Below are 14,047 nucleotides of genomic sequence, written 5' to 3' on the forward strand. Positions count from 1 at the left end.
CATAAGAGTTCCGATCTCCCCGCAGCCTCTCCAATATTTGTTATTTCCAGTGTTTTTGATTCGTGCCAGTAATGCTGGGGTGAGATGGTATCTCATTGCGGTTTTAATTTGCATTTCTCTAATGGCTAGTGATCTCTAGCTTTTCCTCATGTGTCTGTTTTGAGCTTTCAGATTGTTTCTTCTCTGATCCCATTTCTACCCTTCTCTTTAATAGGCTCTTCTCCTGACTAGGTAGTTAGCCATCCTTTGAATTCAGCATATTCAAGGCATGCTGAATATAGAGAGTTCTAAGCCTTGTCCTGAGCTTTGTTTTCTGAATATTCCTCCTTATAACCTCTCATCCCTAACTCTGAGTTATAATTTTAGATCTCTTGCTTTATCTTGACAATTGATTACCTATCTGCTTTCATGCCTATCATTTGTCCTGACTTGCCAGTCTGATCTTGATAATTGTAGTGTTAACTTCATACCCTTAATCCCAGATTGTTTTTTATTCCTAGTCCCCAAAATCTCCATGCGTAAGAGGTTGATATAAAGTTAATCTTGAAGAATGGGTAAAATTTTGATACATAGAAAGAAAAGGGGATAGCACGCAGGAGGAAATATGAGAAAATTGACACAAGTGGGTGTAGAAAGGCTTTATGTTGAGAAGTAGAGTCATTTCTTCATTCTCATTTTAATTTTTCCAGCTCTACAGACATTTTCATTTCCCTATTTTGTGTAGTGAATGATACTTCTGATTAAAGTCCTCCAAAGGATTTCCACGGTACTTAGAATAAAATTTAAATATCTTATAGTGGCCTACAAGGACCTACCTGACATGGGCCCTGCCTAGTTCTCCAGTATCACCTCTATATGTTACTTTCATTATGTAGATTCAGATATTCTTTAATTTCTAGGCATTTTTTTCTTGATTATAAATTATTTTTAAGTATTACTTCTGTCTTAATATATTGTTTTAAATGCTTCATGGATTCCAACTGTACATATGTTGGATTTTTTTTACATTTCCTATATCTATCACTCTGAATTAATTTTAAATAGATACACTTCAACTCAAGGATATACTGTGTATATACTGCTAGTATATACTCCACTCAGTGATACAAATACATACATATATATATATATGTTTCATTTTGCCCTCTATGAGCTGATAACCTATGTCTGAAATCGGCCACACAGACAACAGCTTGGTAAGAGACAAGGATGTCAATAAATGATTAACTACTACAATAAGAATAAAAATGGTAGGTGATATGGGATTGAGTTATGTATCAAATAACAACAACAACAGAAAAAAGTTACTTGTAAAATCCAGGCTTAATAGGCTCTGGGACAGAAATCGTGTCTTTTCCATTCATTTTTCAATGCTCCTGTTGATTTTACCTGAGATCCTTCCAGACATTATATTTAATACTTCACATTTTTCTCGTCTTTACAGTACTCTACAAGTTTTCTCCTAGCAGATATCTGATGCTTTTTTATGCATTCCCTCAGAATTTTGTACAAACTTCTATTATAGCACTGATTACCTTGGATTGTAAGACAGTTTAGCTCAGTGTCCCAAAGCAGGGGCTTTAAAGTCAGACATACCTATGGTAGAATCTCAGCTCTGCCACTTGCTAGCTTTGTGAGCTCAACCAAATTACCTAACCTATAAGTTTTGTTTTCTTCATCTGTCAAATGGAGGTAAGATTGGATTGCTATAAATGCTAAACTATATAATGCATGTAAAATGCTTAGTACAGTGTTTGGCACATAGTAATTATCAATTTGTCTTTGCAGGCACCTCTCTGTTTCCCTTACTGTACTATGATCTCCTTGAAGGCAGAGACCATGTTTTGTTATTTTTTGCACCAAAGCACTTGACGCATAGTAGGTTGTAGTAAATGTTTGTTGAGTGAATTTGAAGATCTGTACGATAGTCCTTTTTCTTAACCAAAGGTCCTGTGCCATGATGATTCGCCATCTAGGAGAAACTTTAAAGAGAATGGGCCTCCAAAGAGCCTACTTGTGCACATGGTAGGGCATGCTTAGGGGTAAATATTATGGTTGCTGATATTTGTAACTCTGTCTACCTATGATCTGGGAAACTTTATTGACCTGGCTTTCCCCACAGTTCTTGCACTTGTGTTCATTAATATTTCTGATTCCCTATTAAAGACATGCCTGCAGTTTTCTAGGATGGCTCATAATTATTTTTAAAATTTACCGACTTCCTTTTCCTAGAGTATCTTGTATGTAGCTAAGATCATTTTACATTTGAGGATTCTGAGAAATACCAAAGCTCAATTACAGACTACATTCTCCGCCTTCCTCTTGTAGCTCCAATATTGGATTTCCCATGAAGTTTATTAAGAGTTCAAAAGGGGAAAGTTACCTAGACATCCTTCCCTTTAACTGATGGCACTAATTTAAATAGTTCCTTTAAAAATAACATATGGAGATATTGCTATATAGATAAATCAGGAGTATATATGTAGTTGTATATGTGGATGAAAACGAATGAAAGAATATATCTCAAGAAGTTAACAGTGGTGATCATTGGATGGTGATATTATCAGTGTTTATTATTTCTTTATACTTCTCAACATAAAGCCTTGTTCTATGGGTTTTCTTTCTTCTTCCACTTTAACTGTGATAATTCTCTGAGACTGCTAACTGTCTTCAAAAGTCCATTTTCTCATTTTTCTTTAGTAATAGAACGCCTAATTTTTAACTGAGTACAGAGATGTCCAAAATAAAGACTACATTTTCCAACCTCCCTTGAAGCCACATGGGGTCATATGTTTACTTCAGGGGATGTAAGTAGAAGTGTCATGTATAATTTGGGGGAGTATCTTTGAAGGGAAGATGCACACTCTTCTTCATTCCTTCTTCCTTCTTACTGGCTAGAATGCAGATATAATGACTGGAAGTTAAGCAACCCTCTTGGACTATGAGGATGAGGGCCACACTCTAGGGATGGCAAACTGGAAGAAGCCTGGATCCATGACAACTTTGTGGAGCGGATTTTTTATATGAGAATAACATGTATATTTAAGCCACTATTAATTTGCATTTTCTATTACAGCCAAATCAAATCCTTACTGACATGGAATTAGTATATAATTCATGTCTGTCTTTACCTCAGTGGTGAAGAATTTGTATTATATGTTCTGCCCCAGACATTATAACATGATTTCGGTAAGTGAACTGTTGAACTTTGATCATTATACAGTTTACAGATTGTTCAATCCTCATAAAGCTCTAGTCAGTGGAAATAATAGCACATGTTTTCCAGGACACATTTATAGGAGTGTTTATGGCAGAATCCATTTGTAATAGCAAAAATGTGGAACCACAGGCTGGAAAATAGATAAACTGTGGTATATTACTGCAATTGAATATTATACAACAGTGAAAATGAATTAACTATAATAAAAACATTATTGATAAATCTTCTTTGTGCTGTTTTTAGGGGCTGTCGAGTTGGCACTCAGCTCGTGGCAACCCCATATACAATAGAATGAAATTCTGCCCCTGTCCTATGCCATCCCCATGATCAGTTGTGGATTGGACTATTGTGATCCATAAAGTTTTCATTGGATGATTTTTGGAAGTAGATCGCCAGGCCTTTCTTCCTGGTCCATCTTAGTCTAGAAGCTTCACTGAAACCTGTTCAGTATCATAGCAACATGCAAGCCTCCATTGACAGACAGGTGGTGGCTATGCATAAGGTACGTTGTCTGGGAATTGAACCCAGGTCTCTCGCATGGAAGGTAAGAATTCTACCACTGAACCACCAATGTTCCTACGTATTATATATATTATATAGGAACATAATATTGAGCCAAAAGACCAAGTCCCAGAAGACAATCTATAATATGATAAATTCAAATAGAAATAAAACTAACATATTTTTAGGCCCACACATATATGTAATAAAAGGTAAAGGAGAGCAAATGAAAAAACAAAAAAACAAACCAGTTGCTATCAAGTTGATCTAAGGGTATGAAGAATATAAAATTTAGAAGAATGGTTACTACTGAGAGGAAGACTGGGTGATGGGATAGGGAAGGAACATATAGGCCAGTATAAGTCATGGGAGAGTTTTTAGCTCTTGGGTTGGAAGGTGGGTCCATGAGTGGTTTATTATATTATTATAATCCATAGAGTATAAATTAATTAAATGAGGTTTATGTAGAGACCGAAGGACCGTCACAGACCTTGATTCATGACACACTGTTAACAAGAATCAGGACTATGATTAATCCAATGCTGTGCCTCTGAAGTTCATGAGACAATCATATCACTTATAAAGCTGCCTATTATGCAGGCCTGGGTTTATTTCTATAAACCAGGCAACCAGGATGGATATGTTTCTGTTTGGGTGCCCAACTGTTTCCCCATCCAGATTTTTCTAAAATAAACTTTTAATTTTAGAATAGTTTTAGATGTATAGAAAAGTTGAAAAGACAGTACAGAGAGTTCTGTAAACCTCCCACCCTGTTTTCCCTACTGTTAATATCTTACATTACTATAGAACATTTGTCCCAACTAATGCACCAATATTAGTACATTGTTATTAACCCTGATCAGATGTTAAGCTTCCTGAGAGCAAGGCCTGTGCAGTTTAGAATTCCCCAGCATTTTGCGTCTAGTCAGTGCTCCATGTGTGTTGAATTAACGAGGAAATTAAACTTACTAAATGACTAATAAGTTTTCTGCAAAAATAAGCTCCATATTTCATGATCATTTATAATTTGCTTTAAACAGCTAAAGCTGCTTTGAGATGGAACCGGAGCTAAATTGGGTTTAATGTTCTTAAAAGTCATTGTTTCTGAATTATTTACAAGTGTTCTCATTAGAATGAGCACAGGAAGCCAAGTGCTGAACTGGGTTTTTTGTTTTTGTTTTTGTTTTTTTCATCCCTGGGTTTCTTTTCTAAATTAGGTCACGGAAAATGGATGCTATTTCTTTAAATAATATAACCAAGCTGATCCCTGGATTACAATTAGGTTACGTAACTTGCTTTTGAGCTGCTTTTCATTAAGACTTGCAGTGGGCAATGGGGCTTTACATTGCAAGGGAAGCTGGGGCAAATGATCCTGCAAAAAACCGGCACACACACAGCGTCAGAGGCAGCGGCTGTTGTAACTTCGGCACGGGATTGAGTTCAATGCAGGCGCCTGCTTTTCTCTGCAAATCCTGAAAACATCCTTTCTCCTACCAAACTTCTTGGCTCCAAACACATCTAAAACATACACGCTGAGGGCCCAGAGGGAGGGAAGATCTCAGCCGCTAGTGCACAGGAGGCCGCGCAGCGAGCAGTCCTCCAGGGAGGATATTCTCAAGTTTCTGCAGAACCAGGGCTCAGTTTCATTTCTTGCAGAGCAGAAATTACTAGGAAACGTTTAAAACATGTGGCCAAGGAAGCTAACAAAAATCCTAGTTCCGGACTATAACTGTGTCTTTGAAAGTAAGCATTTCAAAAGTACAGTAAGTAGAGCATAAGGTGTCAGATAGGCAGGAGCTTGGCGAAAAAATTAAAGGAATCAAGTCTGAAGAGATTCTGGATGAGGGTTCGTCAAACTATACAAACATCTGTTCTTAAAACGGAGATAAAGCCAACTTTCCCCCGAAGGAAGTTGTTTGTTGCTATTATGCAGGATACTCACTACAGGATGAGACCTTCTTTATTTATTGACATAAAAATATATATAACAAAACATTTACTGTTTCCACATTATTTTACATGCACAATTCAGTGACATTAATTGCTTTCGTTGTGTTGTGCAACCGTAACCATTATCTGTTTCCAAATTTTTCCATCACCCTTGACAGAAACTCAGCACCCCCAAAGGAATAATTCTTCCTTCCTTCTTCCATCCCCCTACCCTGGTAACCACCAATAAACTTTGGTCTTTATACTTTTGCCTATTGTAGATTTTTCATGTAAGTGGGATCATACAATATTTGTCCTTTTGTGATTGACTTATTTTGAGACTATTTTTGATACTGATAATAAACCAGTTCACAGAAGATGATAAACACTGAGAACTTAAGTTTTACAGTTAGAGTAGGCAAAGTTAACAGAGAATGGGACAAAGCTCTCTTGACAATAAATAAAGAGGGAAAGCTTTACTCTTTCCAGAATAGGGTCATGGAAAGAAAGGGCAATATAAAGCCCAAATTTTACCAAATGCAAAATTCTTTTTAAAATGGAATTACTGCATAGTGATTAATAGCAATCAGGAACAAATTAAATGAACTTGGAGTCCTTCATGTACCTGAAAAAACACCTGTAATTTACTAAATGAGAAGAACCAACAGTATAATTCTTTAAGCAGATAAATTAAAGCTTGTTTCTTAATTTTTGGTAAATGTGATCTCTTACAAATCCCCAAAGTTGAAAAGGATATTATATTATATAGCTATATAAATATTGCCTAAAGAGAGCTGTTTTTTTTCTTTTAACTTACAGTCAACTTAAAAAAAAACTATTGTTAACTTTTAACTACCAATACTTAATATTTATGGTTAACTTTTATAAGATGTTTTAGCTTATAAATTAGCTGTTAACTGTCAATACTATCAATGTAAAAGTAAACTATATGTTTGAATGCAAAGCTGCTAATTAATTCCAATGGTATTACACATTAGTCTTGTCTTCAACACATTCTAAAACTTGCCTAAGCCCTGTTGGTTGCTGGGGAGTCTTTGATTCTTGTGTGTGTGTCTAATTTACTAATGAACCTTAGTGTCATTTAGGGCTGAACCAAGCACATCTGAACGTGTCTGGCTGATCCCGAGCAGCTGGGGAAGGGCACCCACAGTGTTCCAAGCAGGATTGGAAGAACACCAGAGCTGAGATGAGTCAGAGGCTCTCTCAAAGTGTGTAGTGAGTCAGAATCAATGCCCACCCCACAAGCCAAAAAAAAAAAAAAAAAGACTGGGTGGGGGGGTCCAAAAGGGAAGGTATTAAAGGACACATCACAAACCTCCTCCCTATGAACCACTGCACTGAGTGCTGTGGGCCTCACCTGTTCCTAAGCAGACACAGACCAGAGGCCACCATCTAAGTGATGGCCAGAGGGAAAGCCAGCAAAAGTGACCCCAATGCTAGCCCTAACACAATGGACAGCACAAAAGGGGACAGGTGGACAGCAATAACCGGTAATGCATCATGGGGAATCTACAAGTAATCTTGGGAGTCAGGGGGATTCATCAGGGAAAGTGCATGAGCTGTGGTGTCTTGCAGACTTGGGTTTAAATTTAAATCCTTCCTCTGCCACTTAAATGTGTGATATTGGGGCAAGCCACTTAAGCACTCTGAGCCCCAGTTCCCATATGTGGAGGTAATGATATCCTTTCTTATTAGGTCGTTGAGTGAGTGGATATTGTTGTTAGCTGCTGTCCAGTGACTTATGACGACCCCATGCACAATGGGATCGGACTGTTGTGATCCACAGGGCTTTCACTGGCTGATTTTTGGAAGTAAATCGCCAGGCCTTTCTTCCTAGTCCATCTTAGTCTGGAAGCTCTGCTGAAACCTGTTCAGCATCATAGCAACACACAAACCTCCACTGACAGATGGGTGGTGGCTGCATTGAGGTACATTTGCCAGGAATTGAACTGGATCTCCCATGTGGAAGGTGAGAATTCTACCACAGAACCACCACTGCCCTCTTGACTGGATGGATGCTAAACAGGAGTGCTGTCTTAGGCTCGGTTCTCTAGAGGAGCAAAACCAATGGAGCATATATATAAGTATATATAGAGAGATTTATTTCAAGGAAATGGCTCACGCAATTGTGGAGGCTTGCAAGTCCCAAATCCATGGGTCAGATGTCAGGCTGGAGGCTTCTCCTGATTCATGTGGTTGGAGGGGCTGGTGAACCCAAAATCAGCAGCTCAGGAAGCAGGCTGCTGGCTCACGGCATTGTGGGAACTGGTGAATCCCCAAATCTGCAGATTAGACGGCAGATGGCTGTCTCGTGTCCTGAGAACCAGCGGTCAGAGGATGAAGAGTCAGATGTAGGATCTAGAGAGAGCAAGTGTCATGGATTGAACTGTGTCCCCCAAAAAATATCTGCCAACTTGGCTGGGTCATGATTCCCAGTATTGCATGATTGTGTACCATTTTGTAATCTGATGTGATTTCCTTAAGTTCTGTAAACTCTATTACTATGATGTAATAAGAGGGATTAGCGGCAGTTATACTGATGAGGTATACAAGACTGGATAGTGTCTTAAGTCAATCTCTTTTGCGATATAAAGAAGAGAAGCGAGCAGAGATGCATGGGAACCTCATATCACCAAGTAAGCAGTGCCGGGAGCAGAGCGCATTCTTTGGACCTGAGTTTCCTCCGCAGAGAAGCTCTCAGACCAAGGAAAGATTGATGACATGGACCTTCCTCCAGAGCCAACAGAGAAAGCCTTCCCTTGGAGCTGACACCCTGAATTTGGACTTGTAGCCTACTGGACTGTGAGAGAATAAACTTCTCTTTGTTAAAGCCATCCACTTGTTGTATTTCTCTTACAGCAGCACTAGATGACTAAGACGGCAAGCTTTGCCAGAACATCTATATATATTGGATGCAGGCCACACTCCCAAGGAAATTCCCCTTTCAACTGATTGGCTGCTCACATCAGATCATAAAATGAAGGATGATTATATAATATCTGCCAAACCACTGAGAATCATGGCCTAGCCAAGTTGACACATAACCTTAACCATCACAAGTGCTAAACCCAAAAACCAAACCTGTTGTGGCTGAGTTGATTCCAACTCATAGTGACCCTGTAGTGGTTAACAGGGGGGTGCTAAACAGAATTTCTTGGTAGTGCTTATCTCAACATTGGGCCTGACGTAAACGAGGTAATCAATAAATGTTTGCCCAATGAATATCTAAATGATGTCACCACTATATCATCCTGCTGGGGTGTGCTTGACACTTGGTTGACATGTTTTCCAAGATACAATTTCTTTTGGCCCCAAAATCCCCCAGAGATGAGGAGTTGAGTCAGTCTCCTAATCTAGTAATCATCTATGTCCTATGACGGAAGGTTATGTAGAAAAGCTGCAGGTTCACATACCTAAAGTATGAAAAAGCTCTACTCAGTAATCTATAGACATGCATCATCTTTGCAAAAATGCCTCCCCCAGCCAACACACCACCATTGAAAATAAGCATCTTAACGATGATGAGAGAGCCAGAAGCTTTCAAGTCTCATTTACAATTTAGTGCTCATTTTGGAGAAATATCATTCAGCATTCTTTTGACCAATTTTACTAAAGGCTCCTCCTTTGCAAGACTTTGTTTTAGGTCCACCCAACAGAAAGAATTCCAGATAAGGCACAGAAACCCTATCTAAAGCCTACAATCTTATAGAAGGAAATGACTGCCTAAATGACTATAGTAAAAAGGCAGGCTGTGGTAAGGAGAGCATGGAGACCTAGTTGTGACACTGTCTTGTTAATTTTTGTAATCCCCACGGGACCTGTTGTTCAGCCATGCAAAAAAAAAGATAATGATAATAATAATAACGTAATTGCAAACATTCTGAGTGCTTACTGTGTACCAAACACTGTGCTAAGAGCTTCATGTATTCACGCAATGCTTCATTTAATTTTTACAACAACTCTGTTAGGTAGCTTCTTTTATTTAACAGGATTACAGATAAGGGAATTAAGGCAAAGATTTTCTCTGGAAGGTGCTCAAGACATTTGCTTGTTCATCGGAATTTCACCACAATATGAAAATTTGGGAAACAAAAATGGAAGAAAAAATTGTTTTGTTTCTAGAAAGAAGCCTTTGAAGGAGAAAAAACAAGAAAACTAACCTTGCTTGAAAATCTATTACGTGCCAAGCACCTTTAATACATGATTTCATCTTTCTTTTGCAGGTGAAGAAATTGATTGAAGCTTAGAGAAGTTACAAAGCTAGAACCCAAATATGCCTGATTTCAAAGTCCATGTTCTTTCCATTCTCTCAATGGAGTTCTGGCTCTGCCACTTATTACCTTTAAAAGTCGTTGACATTTTCTAAACCTTGGTGTTCTCAACAGTGAAACGGGGATAAAATGCTTACCTAAGTATCTCTTAGGATGTTTTGAGAAAGCATTTGAAAGCATTGGAGTGGTCTACAAAAATGAAACAGACATTAACCCTGATAGAAGATAAGTCATATTCAAACGAAGGTGATCTCAACAAAACCATGATACGAAGTGTTAGGTGGCATTATCCCTGTTTGAGCAAAATGCTGGGAGCACAAAGAAGAGACTTATTTCAGTTGCCTGGGTGAGTCATGCAGGACTCCACGTAGATGGTCCATTTGAGTTAAACGTTTAGCGTGAAGATTTTATTAGGTTAAAAAAAAAAAAAGTGGGAGAGGGCATTCTAAGGAGAGGAAATGGCAGAGGTAAAGGCAAGGAGGTGTAAAGAATATGATGTGCCCAGGACACAGTAAGCTGTCCAGAATGACCAGAGGACTGTGTGCTCTGGGATTGGCAGGTGATGAGCCTGGAACAATTGAACCTGGCTGAGAAGGGCCTTGAATGCCATACTAAGGCCTGTGGACTTAATTCTATAGTCCATAAGGAGCCACCAAGGGTGACTACCCAAAGAATCCATAAGGACAAAGAGGGAACAGGGCCTTTTGCCATCCTGTTCTTGTGATGATCACAAAGTCCCATGTTCAGAAGATCACAGTCTGTTGCCATGGAAATAGTAATGGGCATCACTATGGGAATAAATTATCCTCATCATTATACCTTTCTTCCAAGGAACTCAAAGTGTTTGTTGTATGTGTTTTCTTTTCTTTCTCTCTTTCTTTTTTTTTTTTTTTAAATAGAAGCACCAGATGGTGGTTAACGGAAAGAAGAAAGCCTAAAGACTGTTGAATTAAAGGAGATTTCAAAAGAATGGAAGGAAAAACACAAGTTGAATTTTGAAAGGTTTAATCAAAACAGATGGCAGAATATCTCAGCCTGAAGGAAGGGGAAAACAGTCTCGGAATCCATCTGAAGTGGGAACTTCTTCACCCTTGCTTCCTGGATGCGTATGTCTGCTGCCTCTCATAGGCTGACGGTTCAAGCTGGTTAATGAAGAAGGAAAGACATCTGTGTGTGCATGCATACATGTGTATGTGTGCATGTGCATATCAAGTAGTATATAGGCCAGATGCAAGAATTAACATTGTTGAAACGTCTTTTTAAGTTACTAGAAATACTGATTTGTTATGTATGTAATCTTTATTTTCAGACACATTATTTTTTTCCAATTAACAACATTTTACAGTCTTAACAAAATTGTGTCTGCCGTTTCCACTCTGGGTGGAGATGAAGAAAATTTATTTTTGTGTGTCTAATTTGTGCACACTTTCTTATCTCACCCTATTTTAACTATGAGATAGGCATCCTTACTCCTTGTTACTGAGGAAGCTGAGGCTCACAGAGATTGCAAATTTTGCCTAAGTTATTTCTGAGTGGCAGAGCCTGATCTGAACTCTGGTTAGCCCACGCTCTTTCCAAAACTCCAAGAGAGTTCTGGCACTGGCACTGGCACTTCAAAACTGAGAGAGCCTGGACAAGTTACTCTCCACAGAACCTCTCCAGACCTCAGTTTCCTCTGTACAATTGGAGGAGCAATGCCTACTGCAGCATTCTTCCTTTAGAGGCATGGGCATGGAGCGGAACATGAATCTGAAGAACAATAAACGCTATGGAGCCTGGTGGTGCAGTGATTAAGTGCTTGGCTGCTAACTGAAAGATCTGCCACTTCGGGAGAAAGATGTGGCAGTTTGCTTAATAAAGATCACAGCCTTGGAAACTCTATGGGGCAGTTCTACTCTGTCCTATAGAATCACTATGAGTCAGAATCCACAACAACATGTACAGTTCTGATATTCTGTGCTCATTATTTGAGATCTCTGAGTGCCTTGTCTTGATAGGCCACCCAGACTATTTTGAGAGACCAATTGTGTTCTGAGGATTGAAATAGCTACTAAAAATAAAAAAAATAAACGTAAAAGACAGAGAAGTTAGGGCATTGGGGTGGAGGAGTGGTTTCATTTATACAGCAAGTATTTAACGAGTTCTACTAAGTGCCAGGCACTATGCTAGTTGGTGAGTATACTAAAATGAACAAACAGATAAGGTCCTGTGATATTAGAGGGCTTAGAAAGAGAGAACTCATGCAAGGATTTATACCTGGAAGCTGCATTTGAACCAAGGGTTTAGCCATTAACTTCTTTGAAAGACTACTTCCTAAATTTATATATCTTCTTCAAGGAAAAAATAAAAATTTTTGTTATTCTTAACCTGCCCTAACAAATAGATCTTAGGTGTCTGCTCCTGCTCCCTCTTCTCCTCGCCTGCAGATCATCCTTACCACATTCAGTGCTTCTTGGCTCCCTGAATATTTCTGAGGCTTAGAAATGATTGGGGCAAAATGCTTGAGTTTGAATCCTTTGTCATTCCACCTTTTATGGTCTGCACTACTTCATGGCTACTACTACTGGCTGATAACCCAACTATCTGGGTGCATATTGTGGTTTTACAGTGAGTGGGAAGGGAAAGAGGGTAGGATGAGGCAGCTGTAGGGTAACAGAGAGGAGGATTGAATATGCAGATTCAAGCCCCAGACTTCACAGGCTCCTCATCTTCAGGATGATCTGGACTCCTTCCAATCTGCCACACCACAAAAAGGGGTAGATTTTTCTATGAAAAAGCTGTATATTTAGGTTTAGATGGTTCTAACACACTGTCTTGAAGAACTTTGTTTTCTCCGATCACCCACTTTGATCCACCTTACACAGTTCTGTACACAACTAAATTTTACTAAAGCTTAAGCAAATTTGAAGGTGTTTCTTACCCATGTCTTCGGACATAGAGCTGGTGGGAAAACAACAGAAACTCTTCTGAAGAAGACGGCTGAGGTCGAGCAAGAGAAGCACATCCTCAACAGGTTATAAATGCCAGGAGATCTTGAGAAAGTTGGGAAAGACCATAACCAAACAGGGCTTGGAAAACTGGGAAAGGCAACAATGAGGAGCAGCAGTTGGGAGCAGAGGAACAGGAAGGGTTCAAGAAGAATGGAATGCAGGAGACAGAGGCCACTGGGGGGATTTCATGTATTTTCATTCTATGCCAGATCCATTTTCAGGCAAGGATGGGAAGACATAATGAGAAGTGGCCATGGAGAGCATTTTGGATTTTATTCTAGGAGTCATTGGATTGGATGTTGGGAGTAAGGGAGAAGGAGAACTCAAGAGCATCAACTTGAGCAACTGGTGATGCCATTTATAGAGGTGACGAACTTTAGACAAGGGCCAGGCTCAAGGAGAGTCTAAAGAATTCCATATTGGCTTTATTAAGTTTGAGTTGTGTTTGGATACAGGAGTCTAAAACTCAGAGGAGTGATCTGGCTCGGAGAAATTAATTTGGGAGTTGTCAATACATAGATACTTCATGCCATGGAAATGGATATAATGATGTAGGGGGAGAGTATAAATCCTTACTATTATTTGCATTTTAAAAAAGAAGAAAATTGAAACCGGGGGAGGTTAAGTAACTTGTTAAATATACCCATTCTGCCACTGTGAGTGGTGGAATCAAGATTCAAACTAAAGCCTACAGTAGGTATAAAGAGTAGCTACTGTTATTCCTGTTGTTACTGTGGCTATTACTGCTTGCTGAGGTTTAGAACTTGGCTCCATTACATTTATGTAAAACCAGCTTAACGCCCTAAACAGGTCCATAAAAATCCTCTGCGATTATACTCCAGAACCCTTGGAAAGCCCCAGGCTCTGCCTCTCACCTGTCCTTCTAAATTACTTGCCCTGTCCTAGGATCTCCAGTTCCCATTCCTTTGCCCAGCACCTGGTTATTTCTGCCTTGTTACCCAGATCCCTTGGCCTGAAACTTTACCAGGACTCTCTATTTGACATGCACCCAGCTTTACCCATGGTTGCTGTCTTTCCCTTGGCTCCATTAGTTACAGCCCACAGGCCAGTCTTGCCTCATCTCTGAGACTAGACCTGGTTGCCAGATCCCTAAA

Source organism: Trichechus manatus, unplaced genomic scaffold (genome assembly GCF_000243295.1).
Source record: "Trichechus manatus latirostris isolate Lorelei unplaced genomic scaffold, TriManLat1.0 scaffold00052, whole genome shotgun sequence".
NCBI classification, from domain to species: domain Eukaryota; kingdom Metazoa; phylum Chordata; class Mammalia; order Sirenia; family Trichechidae; genus Trichechus; species Trichechus manatus.